Source organism: Pongo pygmaeus, chromosome 12 (genome assembly GCF_028885625.2).
Source record: "Pongo pygmaeus isolate AG05252 chromosome 12, NHGRI_mPonPyg2-v2.0_pri, whole genome shotgun sequence".
NCBI lineage: Eukaryota > Metazoa > Chordata > Mammalia > Primates > Hominidae > Pongo > Pongo pygmaeus.
In genome coordinates, this window is record NC_072385.2 from 77,019,456 (window position 1) to 77,035,348 (window position 15,893).

Genomic DNA, 15,893 nt, shown 5'->3' on the forward strand with positions numbered 1-15,893 from the left:
AAGAGCTTATTTTGCAGATGAATAATAATAAGCTCTTTATTTGAGTTATTTATGGACTGGAGTAGGTTTGATACTGCAAGCAGGAAGACCAGGTCATAGCAATTATCTGCTTGAAAAACAGCAGAGCTATAAACAAACCAGCGGTAAAAATCAGACTGTGAATCAGAGGGAAGTGATAAGCCTAAAATGGTAAGAAACTATAGTATTTTATTCCTAAGTATCCTCTGCTTAGACAGAGGATATTTTTAAATGCTGAAATAAAACATAATACTAAGGCTCTAAAAGATATAACAAGATGATACATCATCAATTGAGTTGATAAACGAGAAGAGATGACAAAGTAGGATAAAACGCCACTTATACTTTGGGACCTGTAGTATTTATTCAGGTATTCCTGAAAGGACTTTGATACAACACAATATGAAAAGAAGTAGTATCTGAATAAAGTGCATCTTTGTAATTGGTTGATCTCTACATTCATTCTCTTCTTTTTTCCACTTTGCAATGTTTTGTTGAAGTTTTATTATTCCCGTAGAGTTTTGCACAATTTTGCTGAATAGTCCCTTGATGCCATTTGACATATTCCTCTGTCCTATTTTCTGTAAATTGGTAGTTGATCTAGAGACTTGATCAACTTAAATTCAGTAATTTGTATATGAATATGTGTTATGGAAGTGAAAGCTTTGTTCCCCTAAAATTCATATGCTGAAGCTCTAATCCTCAGAGTGAGTATACGTGGAGATGGGACCTCGAAGGAAGTAATTAAGGTTAATCATACTGTCAGATGGGGCCATGGGCCAATAGGAATAGTGTCTATATAAAAAGACACACTAGAGTTTGCGTGCACTCTCTCTGTCTCTCTCTCTCTGTTTCCATACACCATAGAGGAAAGGCCATGCGAGGATGGAGCAAGAAGGCAGCTGTCTGCAAGTCAGGAAGAGCCCTCACCAGAAACTGAATCAGCCAGAACCTTGATTTTGAATTTTTAATCTCCAGAACTGTGAAAAAATAAATTGCTGCTGTTTCAAGTCACTCAGTATATGGTATTGTGTTATGGTAGCCCAAACTCAGTACTACACTACCTCCTAGAGTGTGGTGTATACTTCTAATAGGAGGCACAAGATGTCTGGTTGGCACTTTTTCACTGATGTTATCATCCATTAATCACTGCCTAGATTCATTACTTCATTAAGGGTTTCAAATTGTGATGATTTGCCATTCCTTCTTCATTTATTACATTTATAAATACACTTATAAAGGGAAACTCCTCCTTGTATATTATTGTACAGAATGGCAGAATACATTTCTTACTCCTCTCCTATCTGCACACTTTTCAAACTAATGGAGTGATTCTCTGTACTAATCAAAATGCATTTTCTTTCTTTTGGGTATCATTATGAACTTGCAATGTTAAACATATTTGATGTGTTTCAATCCATCGAAGTTAGTGTTTTCACTGAAAATGCTCCACATTTGGAAAATGGGAGATTAAATGAGGTTGAATCTTGAGTCTTGTTAACATGACATTGGTACAAGTTCCTTTTTTAAGAAGTACACAGTAGGTGCAGGTCCAACTTATAAAAGTTTCTGTTCTAGACCTCACATCAGTCATTTATGCAAGAAGTTCTGCTATCATTTGGAGGGAAATATTATTCAAAGAGCATAATTTGACCACTGGGGATTCTTATTGCCTTCTCATTGTCATTAATCTTCTTTTCTGTGCCCTATCAGTGGAAAGAGCTAGAAAAGACATGTATAAGAAGAAAACACATTGAATGTTCTTACAAAAGTTTTCAGTTGGACTGGGCATGGTAGCTCATGTTTATAATCTCAGCACTATGGGAGGCTGAGGTTGGCGGATCCCTTGAGCTGAGGAGTTCAAGACTGGCCTGGGCAACATAATGAGACTTTTTTTTTCACTAAAAAAAAAGAAAAAAGAAAATTGTTGTCTGGCATGGGGTGGCATGCAGCTTCTAGTCCCAGCTACTCAGGAGGTTGAGTCAACAGGATCACTCCAGCCAAGGATTTGAACGCTGCAGTGAGCCTTGATCATACCTCTGCACTCCTGCCTTGGTGACAGAGTGAGATACTATCTCAAAAAAAAAAAAAAATTAAAATAAAGATTTCAATTCAAATTTAGGACTAAAGAGATATGTTTAACCTCCTCAATCTTATATCTGTATCCAAAATTATTATTGCTTATTTGTTGTAGCTCATAATACAGAATTAATAGTGTCAGAAAAGAAATATCATCTAAACCTAACATATTTGCTTTATCTAATACAAACACGAGTGTCAGAATGAATTTCGTACCCTGGAACAAACAAGGTGATTATTACAAATTCATTTCTGTAATAAATAAAGAACAATTTGTATATTCTATTTCTTTTTCAGGGAGTATTAATAATAGTGTCTGTCAAGATAATTGTTCATCTAAATTGTAAAATTTGTCAATATAAAGTTTTTTAAATATTCTCTTGTTAAATACATTTAAGATTGTAGAATCTGTAATGGTATCACTTTACTTATTTGTAATATTGATAATTTGTATATTTTCTCCTTTTATCCTTATCAGTCTGGCTCGAAATTTATCATTGTTATTGAAAGCATCAAAAAGCAAGCTTTAGAGTTAGGTTTTCTTGTTTTAAATGCAATGTAACAACATGTGCCTTTTAATAGGGATGTTTAATCAGTTATATTTCATTCTTTTTTTTTTTTTTTTTTACATCTTGGGATTTCTTTTTTATTCCATCTTTGTGTTGTTTGCTTTTTCTTTATTTTCTGCTTTACTTTTATGATTCCATTTTATATCCCTTGTTGGCATATTAGCTAAAACTTTTGTGTTACTTTAGTTGTTATTTTATTGTTTATCATATATGTGGTAGCAAAATAATGGCCTCCTAAAGATGTCCAGTTCCCAGTCTCTGAAATCTATAATATGTTGTCTTACAGGGCAAAAGAGACTTTGTAGATGTGATTAATGCTACGAACCTTGGGATGGAAAAATTTTCATGGATTATTCAGGTAGATGCAATTGGAGGCAACTATCCAGTCAGTTGAAGGCCCAAATAGAATAAAAAGGCAGAAAAGAAGGGCAAATTAACTTTCTCTTCTAGAAATGGGATGCCAATGTTTTCCTGCCTTTGGACAGCAAAACTACAGGTTCTCTGGCTTTCTGATTATGGATCTAGCACCAGAAGTCTCCCTGGATCTCAGGCTGTTGTTGGAACAAACTTGGGTCCACTCACCCAGTGCCACAAAGCCAAACCCTGATACCAGGATTTCTAAGTGAAAGAAAATAAGACATTTATTCTAGGGCACCAAGCAACAAGAATGGACAGCTAATGCTTAAGATCTCACCTCTGATGACTTACAAGCAACACTTTTTAAAGGCAGAGGTTGGGGCCATTCTCAGAAGTGAGTTAAGGGCTGGAGAATTTCTGGAACTTTTTTTATATACTTTCTGGTTCCAGTCTGTCTGAGGTCTATATGACAATGGTTGGTCAGAATTTTCCAACTAGTTTCTGAAAAAAAAAAAAAAAAACTTCAAGGACGTACGTCAAGATGTTATCCTCAATTTCTATACAAAACCAAATAATGTGATTCTGGCTTCCTTGAGTGACTATTTAAGCTACTATCTTCTTGCTAATGTGTTGTTTATTTACTTCTCTAATTGCTGGTTGCAGGGCTAACTGCCTGGAATTTCCTTTGGATGAACTTAAAATGTTATCTTTATTTCTTTCTATGCTTGGGGTTGAGGGAGGTGGTCAAGGAGATCAGCAGGCCCTAAACAGTGGTCCTTGTTGCATCTCAAAGCCTTCAGACTTGGACTGCGCTATGTGACAGGCTTTCCCAATTCTCCAGCTTACAGACAGCATATCATGAGACTTCTTAGCCTCCATAATTACATGGGCCAATTTCTATAATAAATTTCCTCTGATCTATTGGTCTACCTATCAATCTATCCTATTGCTTCTACTTCATTGGATAGCCCTGACTAAAACAGATTTTGACACCAGGAGTGGTTCTAGGTAAACAGAATTTTAAGGTTGTGTTTCTTGAATTGGTTTTAGGATTTCTGCACTTGGCTGTCTAATCTGATTAGATTTTAAAATGCTAAGGACTCTATTTTTAATAGTACAAAAAGCACTAATAGTTCATAGCATGAAATATTTATACAGATACACAGATATTTTGTGTATCTCTACTTTGATTAGGATACTCCTAATCAACCACAAAGAACTTAGTGATCCTGTTATTACTTTTGAACATTTGTGGAAAACTAAGCCATATAATGACATTGGTTGGTTGCTCCTAATGTCATTGGACGGAGTGATGAAAGAAAAGGATGATCTCAGGGATTCTAAATCACAGCTCAAGTACCACATAAATGACCTAAAAGCTTCTATATATGTCCTAACAAATAATCGTATCTCCTGTAGCCACAGTGCTGAAATTGCTGAAAATAAAACGCAAGATTCCTTCATGGAATTGGCTGAATTGCGATGAAAATTGAACTCCCAGCCTTGCAAGGTGTCTACTGTTAAAGTAAGGGCATGGCTTGGGAAATAATGGGATCCTGTAAGTTGGCATGAGGACATGTAGGTACACTGAGCTCCTAAATCCTGATGAGTTTTTTGTTTTTGTTTTTTGTTTTGCCCGCAAATGTGGCCTCCCTACCCCCAGGTGTAGCAGTTTTCCCACCCACAGTGGTATTGGTCTTTCTACCTCTGTCTAAGGGGATTAGCCTTTCATTGCCTAAGGAAATGGCAATGACCTCCTTTAAGCAAGGCAATGCTGATTATCCTCAGGACCCACCCCATCACCCTTCTTTGCTTCTAGACCAGTAACTAGACTCAAGTCCCAGAAGGCCCCCAAAAGTAAAGCACAAAGTGTGATTCATGAGGAGGTATGTCTGTCGCACTTTAAAAGAGCTACTTAAGTTTCCTAATTTATACAAGCAGAAATCCAGAGAACATGTGTGGGAATGGGTATTAAGGGTGTGGAATAATAATGGAAGGAACATAAAGATGGATCAAGTGAAATTAATATAGGCCCACTAAGCAGAGATTCTGCATTTAATGTTGCAGCCTGGGGTGTTAGAAAAGGCTCTAATAATTCGTTTTCTCGGCTGAAAAATGAGTCAACAAGGGCCTACTGTGAGTTAGTTGGAAATGCCTCGTGTCCCTTGGCTTAAGGTAGAATAAAAGATTTAAAGACTCAGGGAGCTTGGAATGCTGGAGCAAATTTGTCATTTAAGGCCTACTTTCCTATATTAGGAGAGTCCAGGAGATATATCTTTTACCACTACTTTAAGAAATAGATTTGTGAAAGGAGCCCTAGAGTCTTTGAGGAGCTTCATGATTGCTCAGAGTGTATCATGGGAACTGTAATCTATAAAACTTAAATGCAGTATGAAAAAATGGATCCTAGTTGGTAAGGGCCAGGTGGCAGCAATCAACCACCAGAGACAAGGTGGGTGTAGTTAGTTACTGTAATGGATAACAGGGTCAAAGCAACAATTAGAATAGTCTGACTTATGCAGACCTGTGGTATTAGCTAGTTAATCATGTTATTCCTAGATATGAAATAGGAAGCCTACTAAATTCTTACTTGATCTGAATAAACAGGAAACTTCCAGGTCAAGTAAACAAAAATCTAATTTGAATTTTAAAAACAGAGAATGTATCCTATGGGTTCTGTTTCTCTGGAGAACCCTGACTAACACACGACTCTATAATGATGCAACATTTCTGGCTTTTCAGATAAATAAAGGGAACCATGAGCTAAGGACTGTGAGTGGCCTCTGGAATCTAGAAAGAAAAAGAAAATAAATTCTCCCTGAGTGTCTCCAGAAAGAAACACAGCACAACTGTTTCCTTGACTTTAGTCTAGTGAGACCTGCTCCTCAATTTGTACTGATGTGCCCCTTAATTTGCATGTAATTGGAAGTGGGTTTAAGTGAATATAAACGGTTGCCTAGAGCCCACATATTGTTGACTTTGGGCGCACTGTCCATAAGTTAGCCCTGCTCCACAGGGAGCAGTACCAGTCAATAAAAGATTGCTGTCTAACACCACTGGCTCACTCTCAAATTCTTTCCTGGGTGAAGCCAAGAACCCTCCCGGGCTAAGCTTCAATTCTGGGGTTCACCTGTCCTGCAACAGTACTACAGAATGTTCTAGTTTTATCCTGCAATTTCTCTACTGCAGCCACAGAACTGGCCATTTTTCCAAGGAGCTCTTGTTTCTTTTGTTAGAGAATAATATTTAGGAAGCAAGATGTAATTGAGAGGTATGCTTATCCATGGTAAGGTGGCATTGCTTCTAGGCTTCTCGGTAGACAGGGCTAAGAAATATACATTAGTGTGCATGAGCCACCAGTTCCTATTGATTTTACTGATTCTAATCCAGTGCCACAGAAAGTCAAAAAGCAGTCCATTATATCCTGAAGGTGGTCTGGCATTCACGTCTTGGATACGTTATTCTCCTGTTAAATGTAAACAAACTCACAGAAAGCAAACATGAGCAAAGGTTACTCTGCAACCTTGATAATGTGAGAAAAAACAAGACCACTTCATCATTTTTTGTAAAAATAGACAAAAATAACGTCATTGTGCTACCCACTAAATACTAAATTTCCCTTTCTCTCCTGACTAAAGCAAGTGGCTGCTACTTCTTTTCCAACTACAGATTTATTCTCACTCTCATCTGTCTTCCATATAAATACAATTACTGAGATACCCAATGACAGAATCGCCTTGTTTTCTAACAGCATCCTACCTAGAGTGAATCCCCAATTCTTTAGACTTTCACTACACTCACTGCCCACCCAACAAAAGTCCAAATCCTATGACTGGTTCTTTCTAACATTCTCTACTAAGACACTGTGGTTCCACATTTCTTGGAGGCTTTGCTCGTTTCTTTTTATTCTTTTTTCTCTAAACTTCCCTTCTCGCTTCATTTCATAAGACCAAATCTACGTCTGATTGGTGTACCGGAAAGTGACGGGGAGAATGGAAACAAGTTGGAAAACACTCTGCAGGATATTATCCAGGAGAACTTCCCCAATCTAGCAAGGCAGGCCAACATTCACATTCAGGAAATACAGAGAACGCCACAAAGATACTCCTCGAGAAGAGCAACTCCAAGACACATAATTGTCAGATTCACCAAAGTTGAAATGAAGGAAAAAATGTTAAGGGCAGCCAGAGAGAAAGGTCGGGTTACCATCAAAGGGAAGCCCATCAGACTAACAGCGGATCTCTCGGCAGAAACCCTACAAGCCAGAAGAGAGTGGGGGCCAATATTCAACATTCTTAAAGAAAAGAATTTTCAACCCAGAATTTCATATCCTGCCAAACTAAGCTTCATAAGTGAAGGAGAAATAAAATACTTTACAGACAAGCAAATGCTGAGAGATTTTGTCACCACCGGGCCTGCCCTAAAAGAGCTCCTGAAGGAAGCACTAAACATGGAAAGGCACAACCGGTACCAGCCACTGCAAAATCATACTGAAATGTAAAGACCATCGAGACTAGGAAGAGACTGCATCAACTAACGAGAAAAATATCCAGCTAACATCATAATGACAGGATCAAATGCACACATAACAATATTAACTTTAAATGTAAATGAACTAAATGCTCCAATTAAAAGACACAGACTGGCAAATTGGATAAAGACTCAAGACCCATCAGTGTGCTGTATTCAGGAAACCCATCTCACGTGCAGAGACACACATAGGCTCAAAATAAAAGGATGGAGGAAGATCTACCAAGCAAATGGAAAACAAAAAAAGGCAGGGGTTGCAATCCTAGTCTCTGATAAAACAGACTTTAAACCAACAAAGATCAAAAGAGACAAAGAAGGCCATTACATAATGGTAAAGGGATTAATTCAACAAGAAGAGCTAACTATCCTAAATATATATGCACCCAATACAGGAGCACCCAGATTCATAAAGCAAGTCCTGAGTGACCTACAAAGAGACTTAGACTCCCACACATTAATAATGGGAGACTTTAACACCCCACTGTCAACATTAGACAGATCAACGAGACAGAAAGTCAACAAGGATACCCAGGAATTGAACTCAGCTCTGCACCAAGCGGACCTAATAGACATCTACAGAACTCTCCACCCCAAATCAACAGAATATACATTTTTTCCAGCACCACACCACACCTATTCCAAAATTGACCATATACTTGGAAGTAAAGCTCTCCTCAATAAATGTAAAAGAACAGAAATTGTAACAAACTGTCTCTCAGATCACAGTGCAATCAAGCTAGAACTCAGGATTAAGAATCTCACTCAAAACCGCTCAACTACGTGGAAACTGAACAACCTGCTCCTGAATGACTACTGGGTACATAATGAAATGAAGGCAGAAATAAAGATGTTCTTTGAAACCAACAAGAACCAAGACACAACATACCAGAATCTCTGGGATGCATTCAAAGCAGTGTGTAGAGGGAAATTTATAGCACTAAATGCCCACAAGAGAAAGCAGGAAAGATCCAAAATTGACACCCTAACATCACAATTAAAAGAACTAGAAAAGCAAGAGCAAACACATTCAAAAGCTAGCAGAAGGCAAGAAATAACTAAAATCAGAGCAGAACTGAAGGAAATAGAGACACAAAAACCCTTCAAAAAATCAATGAATCCAGGAGCTGGTTTTTTGAAAGGATCAACAAAATTGATAGACCGCTAGCAAGATTAATAAAGAAAAAAAGAGAGAAGAATCAAATAGATGCAATAAAAAATGATAAAGGGGATATCACCACCGATCCCACAGAAATACAAACTACCATCCGAGAATATTACAAACACCTCTATGCAAATAAACTAGAAAATCTAGAAGAAATGGATAAATTCCTCAACACATACACCCTCCCAAGACGAAACCAGGAAGAAGTTGAATCTCTGAATAGACCAATAACAGGAGCTGAAATTGTGGCAATAATCAATAGCTTACCAACCAAAAAAAGTCCAGGACCGGATGGGTTCACAGACGAATTCTACCAGAGGTACAAGGAGGAACTGGTACCATTCCTTCTGAAACTATTCCAATCAATAGAAAAAGAGGGAATCCTCCCTAACTCATTTTATGAGGCCAGCATCATCCTGATACCAAAGCCGGGCAGAGACACAACCAAAAAAGAGAATTTTAGACCAATATCCTTGATGAACATTGATGCAAAAATCCTCAATAAAATACTGGCAAACAGAATCCAGCAGCACATCAAAAAGCTTATCCACCATGATCAAGTGGGCTTCATCCCTGGGATGCAAGGCTGGTTCAATATACGCAAATCAATAAATGTAATCCAGCATATAAACAGAACCAAAGACAAAAACCACATGATTATCTCAATAGATGCAGAAAAGGCCTTTGACAAAATTCAACAACCCTTCATGCTAAAAACTCTCAATAAATTAGGTATTGATGGGACGTATCTCAAAATAATAAGAGCTATTTATGACAAACCCACAGCCAATATCATACTGAATGGGCAAAAACTGGAAGCATTCCCTTTGAAAACTGGCACAAGACAGGGATGCCCTCTCTCACCACTTCTGTTCAACATAGTGTTGGAAGTTCTGGCCAGGGCAATTAGGCAGGAGAAGGAAATCAAGGGTATTCAATTAGGAAAAGAGGAAGTCAAATTGTCCCTGTTTGCAGATGACATGATAGTATATCTAGAAAACCCCATTGTCTCAGCCCAAAATCTCCTTAAGCTGATAAGCAACTTCAGCAAAGTCTCAGGATACAAAATCAATGTGCAAAAATCACAAGCATTCTTATACATCAATAACAGACAAACAGAGAGCCAAATCATGAGTGAACTCCCATTCACAATTGCTTCAAAGAGAATAAAATACCTAGGAATCCAACTTACAAGGGATGTGAAAGACCTGTTCAAGGAGAACTACAAACCACTGCTCAAGGAAATAAAAGAGGATACAAACAAATGGAAGAACATTCCATGCTCATGGGTAGGAAGAATCAATATCATGAAAATGGCCATCCTTCCCAAGGTAATTTACAGATTCAATGCCATCCCCATCAAGCTACCAATGACTTTCTTCACAGAATTGGAAAAAACTACTTTAAAGTTCATATGGAACCAAAAAAGAGCCCGCATCGCCAAGTCAATCCTAAGCCAAAAGAACAAAGGTGGAGGCATCACACTACCTGACTTCAAACTATACTACAAGGCTACAGTTACCAAAACAGCATGGTACTGGTACCAAAACAGAGATATAGATCAATGGAACAGAACAGAGCCGTCAGAAATAATGCCACATATCTACAAGTATCTGATCTTTGACAAACCTGACAAAAACAAGAAATGGGGAAAGGATTCCCTATTTAATAAATGGTGCTGGGAAAACTGGCTAGCCATATGTAGAAAGCTGAAACTGGATCCCTTCCTTACACCGTATACAAAAATCAATTCAAGATGGATTAAAGACTTAAATGTTAGACCTAAAACCATAAAAACCCTAGAAGAAAACCTAGGCATTACCATTCAGGACATAGGCATGGGCAAGGGCTTCATGTCTAAAACACCAAAAGCAATGGCAACAAAAGCCAAAATTGACAAATGGGATCTCATTAAACTAAAGAGCTTCTGCACAGCAAAAGAAACTACCATCAGAGTGAACAGGCAACCTACAAAATGGGAGAAAATTTTCGCAACCTACTCATCTGACAAAGGGCTAATATCCAGAATCTACAATGAACTCCAACAAATTTACAAGAAAAAAACAAACAACCCCATCAAAAAGTGGGCGAAGGACATGAACAGACACTTCTCAAAAGAAGACATTTATGCAGCCAAAAAACACATGAAAAAATGCTCACCATCACTGGCCATCAGAGAAATGCAAATCAAAACCACAATGAGATACCATCTCACACCAGTTAGAATGGCGATCGTTAAAAAGTCAGGAAACAACAGGTGCTGGAGAGGATGTGGAGAAATAGGAACACTTTTACACTGTTGGTGGGACTGTAAACTAGTTCAACCCTTGTGGAAGTCAGTGTGGCGATTCCTCAGGGATCTAGAACTAGAAATTCCATTCGACCCAGCCATCCCACTACTGGGTATATACCCAAAGGACTATAAATCATGCTGCTATAAAGAAACATGCACACGTATGTTTATTGCCGCATTATTCACAATAGCAAAGACTTGGAACCAACCCAAATGTCCAACAATGATAGACTGGATTAAGAAAATGTGGCACATATACACCATGGAATACTATGCAGCCATAAAAAATGATGAGTTCACGTCCTTTGTAGGGACATGGATGAAATTGGAAATCATCATTCTCAGTAAACTATCGCAAGAACAAAAAACCAAACACCGCATATTCTCACTCATAGGTGGGAATTGAACAATGAGAACACATGGACAGAGGAAGGGGAACATCACACTTCGGGGACTGTTGTGGGGTGGGGGTAGGGGGGAGGGATAGCATTGGGAGATATACCTAATGCTAGATGACGAGTTGGTGGGTGCAGCGCACCAGCATGGCACATGTATACATATGTAACTTACCTGCACATTGCGCACATGTACCATAAAACCTAAAGTATAATAATAATAATAATAATAATAATAATAATAATAATAATAATAAAAGAAAAAAGAAAAAAAAAAAAAACACTGTGGTTCGCTATGGTGTGCCTCCTCTCTGCAAACCAGTAAGAAGCTCTACTTGTCAATTTCAGGTATGCTCTGGGTGATCTTTGGCCCACGAGCGCTGGCAGCAGCCTTCCCCTCTCTTTAACTGTAACTCTTTTCTCAGACAATGAGAAACCTTGCTCTCCTTATGCATCATATATTACTTATTTGCTTAATTCTAGAATATACATAAGTTTTAGAATTGGTAACGTATGCACCAGTTAAAAACAAACCTACTAACTAGAGTTCAATATTTGTGAACAGTTATTTTTTTTCTTTAACCTTAGAGTATATGGAAAAAAACACTGTTTTTCAAAGTGTCTTAGGTTAATTATTTTCTTTCTCCCCCTCCCCTTCACTGTGGTTATGTTACTGACTTGTAATGCATTTAGGTTTATTTGCTTCTGTTTGTTTTCTATGTTGGGTATCTTGCATCCATGTTAATTTTAGTATATTTTTCATTATATACAACATGGAGATGCCTTCAAAAGTCAGAACTAAACCAAAAGTATACTCAGGGAAGTATTGCCCCCACCTTTGTACCCTATTCCAATTGTCTCTTTCTTTACTGTTTACCTCCATCTCCATTTTGTATTAAAGGGTCTGTATCATATCATATTTGGTTTAGTTCTGACTTTTAAAAGCATTTCCATGTTGTAAATAATCAAAAATATATTAAAATTAACATGGATACAAGAAACCAAACATGGAAAGCAAACAGAAACACAGTATCTTTTTGTTTCTTTTTCCTTCTATCTTTGTATTATCAGAGGTATATTTTCAGAGTAAAGTCTTACAAGGATTATTGGGTCAAAAGGTAAATTTAACATGTATTTGTATTAGATATTGTCAAATTCCCATCCAATAGAGCTGTATTCATTTGTATTACCACCACCAATATATGAGAGTGCAGGTTTCTTTATAGCCTAGCCAATAGGATGTGGTCAGACTTTTTAATTTTCATCAACTGGGAAAAGTCATAAATGGTTTCTCAGTACAATTTTAATTTTTAGTTTTGGAATTATGTGTGAAATTGAATGCCTTTTATGTTTTAGGGCTATTTCTTTTGTGAATTATCTGTTCATATCTTCTGTTTTAAAAAAATTTTTTTCTTTCCAATTTTAAGAGTTTATCATGTATTTATGATATCAGACCTCTATATGTAACGTATCTTGGAAGTATCTTCAAATTTGCCAAGGCTTTCATTTTTGCTTGTGATTTTTTCATCCATGTTAAGCATTTTTGTACAGATTATATAAAAAATCTTTGTATATAAAAATTTTATTTTTTCTCTAATTTTATAATTATCAGACCATTAGAGCCTACTCTATTGACCGAAGTCAGAGTACTGTACCTGCCAGTTTGATCAGAACTAATGAGACAAAGAAAAAGCAGGTACCCAAATAAACATACGCTGGGCAGACAACAGCAGCAATATCTATTACAGAAAAATCCCTGATTGGGGAGCTCTTTCTCTCCCAATCCACACTTATTCTAATCCCTGTGCTTATTCCATTCTTCACCAGGACCAATTTTTCATTGTGCCAAATAGCAGCATACTATTTACACAGTTGTGCAAAGAGACGCATCAGTCTCTATAGCAAAACTTCACTGAGGGAACAAAACCAATGCAGAATTTATGTTGATGCTTTTATGACTTGAAGTGTTACAAAAACAAATAGCCAGTGAAAACCAGCATCTTTGGTTTTTTCACACCATGCATGAGCTGAAAATGCTCTCAATCCTGAATTATTCAGGCCCCGTTTTCATGTCCCTTGCACACATTTATGATCTCAAAAATTGCCTCCAGAAGAGAAAATGGCACAGCATCAATTTGATACCTGAAAGTTGAAAGACATACCAGACTTGTAATGGCTAATGCATTCTAAAAAGTGAAACCGTGTGTGTGTAAATATCCTGACCTTTCAATATTTAGACTTGTTGGCATTTCTTCTCTCCCTTTATTTATAGATAATAAGGCTGTAAGCAAATAACAATGGGGAATGAGTGCACTATAAAGAAAGGCAGATGAAAGATACTTAATAGAAAATTAAACCTTATTATGAACAATATACCCATTACAGTAAGTGGAAGTAGAAATAGTAGTTTGGTTTTTACCTGACATCTTTTCAAATCTCATAAATAGGAAAATTAGACTGTAGTATATAGACTTTCAGTAGGAAATCTAGATAAGCTGATTTTTTTCTCATATACCTTATTTTCCCATAACTTAATGACAAAATATTTCATGAGAGTCCAATAATCTTTACTTAATCTAATGGAACATTAACATCACTTTTACTCTATTATTTTCATTGTTGATAACAATCAGTATGTTTCTATTCTCCATTCAAAAAGGAAGAAATGAGTTAAGGCTGGAAAGGTGTTAAATAACTAGATTTGTTTTAAAAGAAAAAGAAACTAGTAAGTATTAGGTACTCACTCCATGCCTGGTATGTGTGTGTATGCGCGCTTGTGTTGTGTGTGTTCTATAATTCTTGCAATAATCCCATGAGGTAAATATGTTTGTCTTCATTGTACAGATCATAATTTTGATGTGCAGAAATGTTAACTGGCTTCCCCAAATTCAAACAAATCAGCAGCAAGCCAAGGCTGTAACCTAATTTCTCTGATTCCAAAGTGATGTATCAAATTTGAGAGAGGGTTTCTTTTTACATTTTACTTGTAATTATTTTGTCTTTAGAGATGAATAAATTATAGTGTCATCTAATATATTTACATACAAGTAATATCATTTTAAGAGAGGATAGTGTAATTTCATACTCATTTCTCAGTCCCAACAGCCATATTATGCTGCTTCCCAATTGTCTTACACTTACAGGTGCTCCATGCCATGGACCCCCAGCCCACCTGATTTCAACATGGCTTTAGTAGACAGTTCTATGCACAGTGCCTGTGTCCCACCATAAATACAAGCTGCAGCATCTCTAGTTAGTCTGGTTCAGGAAGACGCTGGGAACACAGCTTAAGCTGTGCACAAGTGTAGACAAGAATTGTGCAAAGTAAATTTCCCCAAGGGCAACTCTCAACCAAAGGTGATGGAAGTCAGGGCATTCAGAAGGTCACCAGAAAATTTAAGCCCTATTTGCTCATGGGGGTAACTAACCATTTTTAGTTTTTCTTTCTCTCTTGCCTCATTCTCCCTACTCCCTTACTTCTGCCACCCAGGATCATCTCTCAAATAAACTACCTTCAACCAAATCCTTATTTTAGGCTATGCCTTCAAGAAAACTCAAACTAAGACATAAATGATGTTAAAGTTTTTGCAATAAGAAATACCAAGTCAGGCAACCCAGAAAACTCTTTAAGTAGCAGTCTTAGGACTTAGTGATTCAATAAAATGGAGCCCCCTGCCTCTTGCATGGCAAACTCAGGCAAGATGAGCCACTCAAAAGAAAACTCTGTCTTCCAGTAAGTACAGCATATGATAGCAGAACTGAACTCCAGTTATAATTGAGGCAGCAGCTGTTGTTAGTATATTCCGTCCTCCACGGTCAGAGGGATCCTTGAAACCCAAAACCACTCCCTGAATTCACTAGAATAGGCATCTTTAGTGAGGACACACTTGTGGTCATGGCCAAAGAGTAGTCACCATCATCACATACACAGCCAGCTAGATCCCAACCAAAGGAGGATGGTCTCACATTCTTGTCTCAACTCCTAGCTGTTCTGATACTAACTGTGTCATAAAAGACACGTGCCTTCACTCTCTGAGCCTTAGTTCTCTCCCCTAAATAGTGTTGAAAGTAATGTAAGCCTCTTAATTTTGTCATTAGGATGAAATGATACAGTTTCATCAGTTATTCTTGGTTTATCTTGTACTTCACTGTCTACTTCCTTTTCATATCATTGTTCTATCCTTCCCTTTTGTCTAATCCCTTAATATTGCATTGCTCCAAAGTTCAGTCTTTTATCTTCTCTGCCTTTCCCTTCATTAATGATTTCATCAAGTCTAACTACTTTAAATACTGCCTAGATTGGCATTATCCATGAGGGCTTTCCTCTGTGATGGAAATCTTCTATATATTCACTATCCAATAGCAATAGAATATGTCTACTGTATTAGATATATTTACTATCTTATACAGTTACCACTGGTCACACAGGCTACTGAGTCACCTTAAATGTGATAACGCATGTGGCCAGTGGCTATTGTATTAGACAGTGC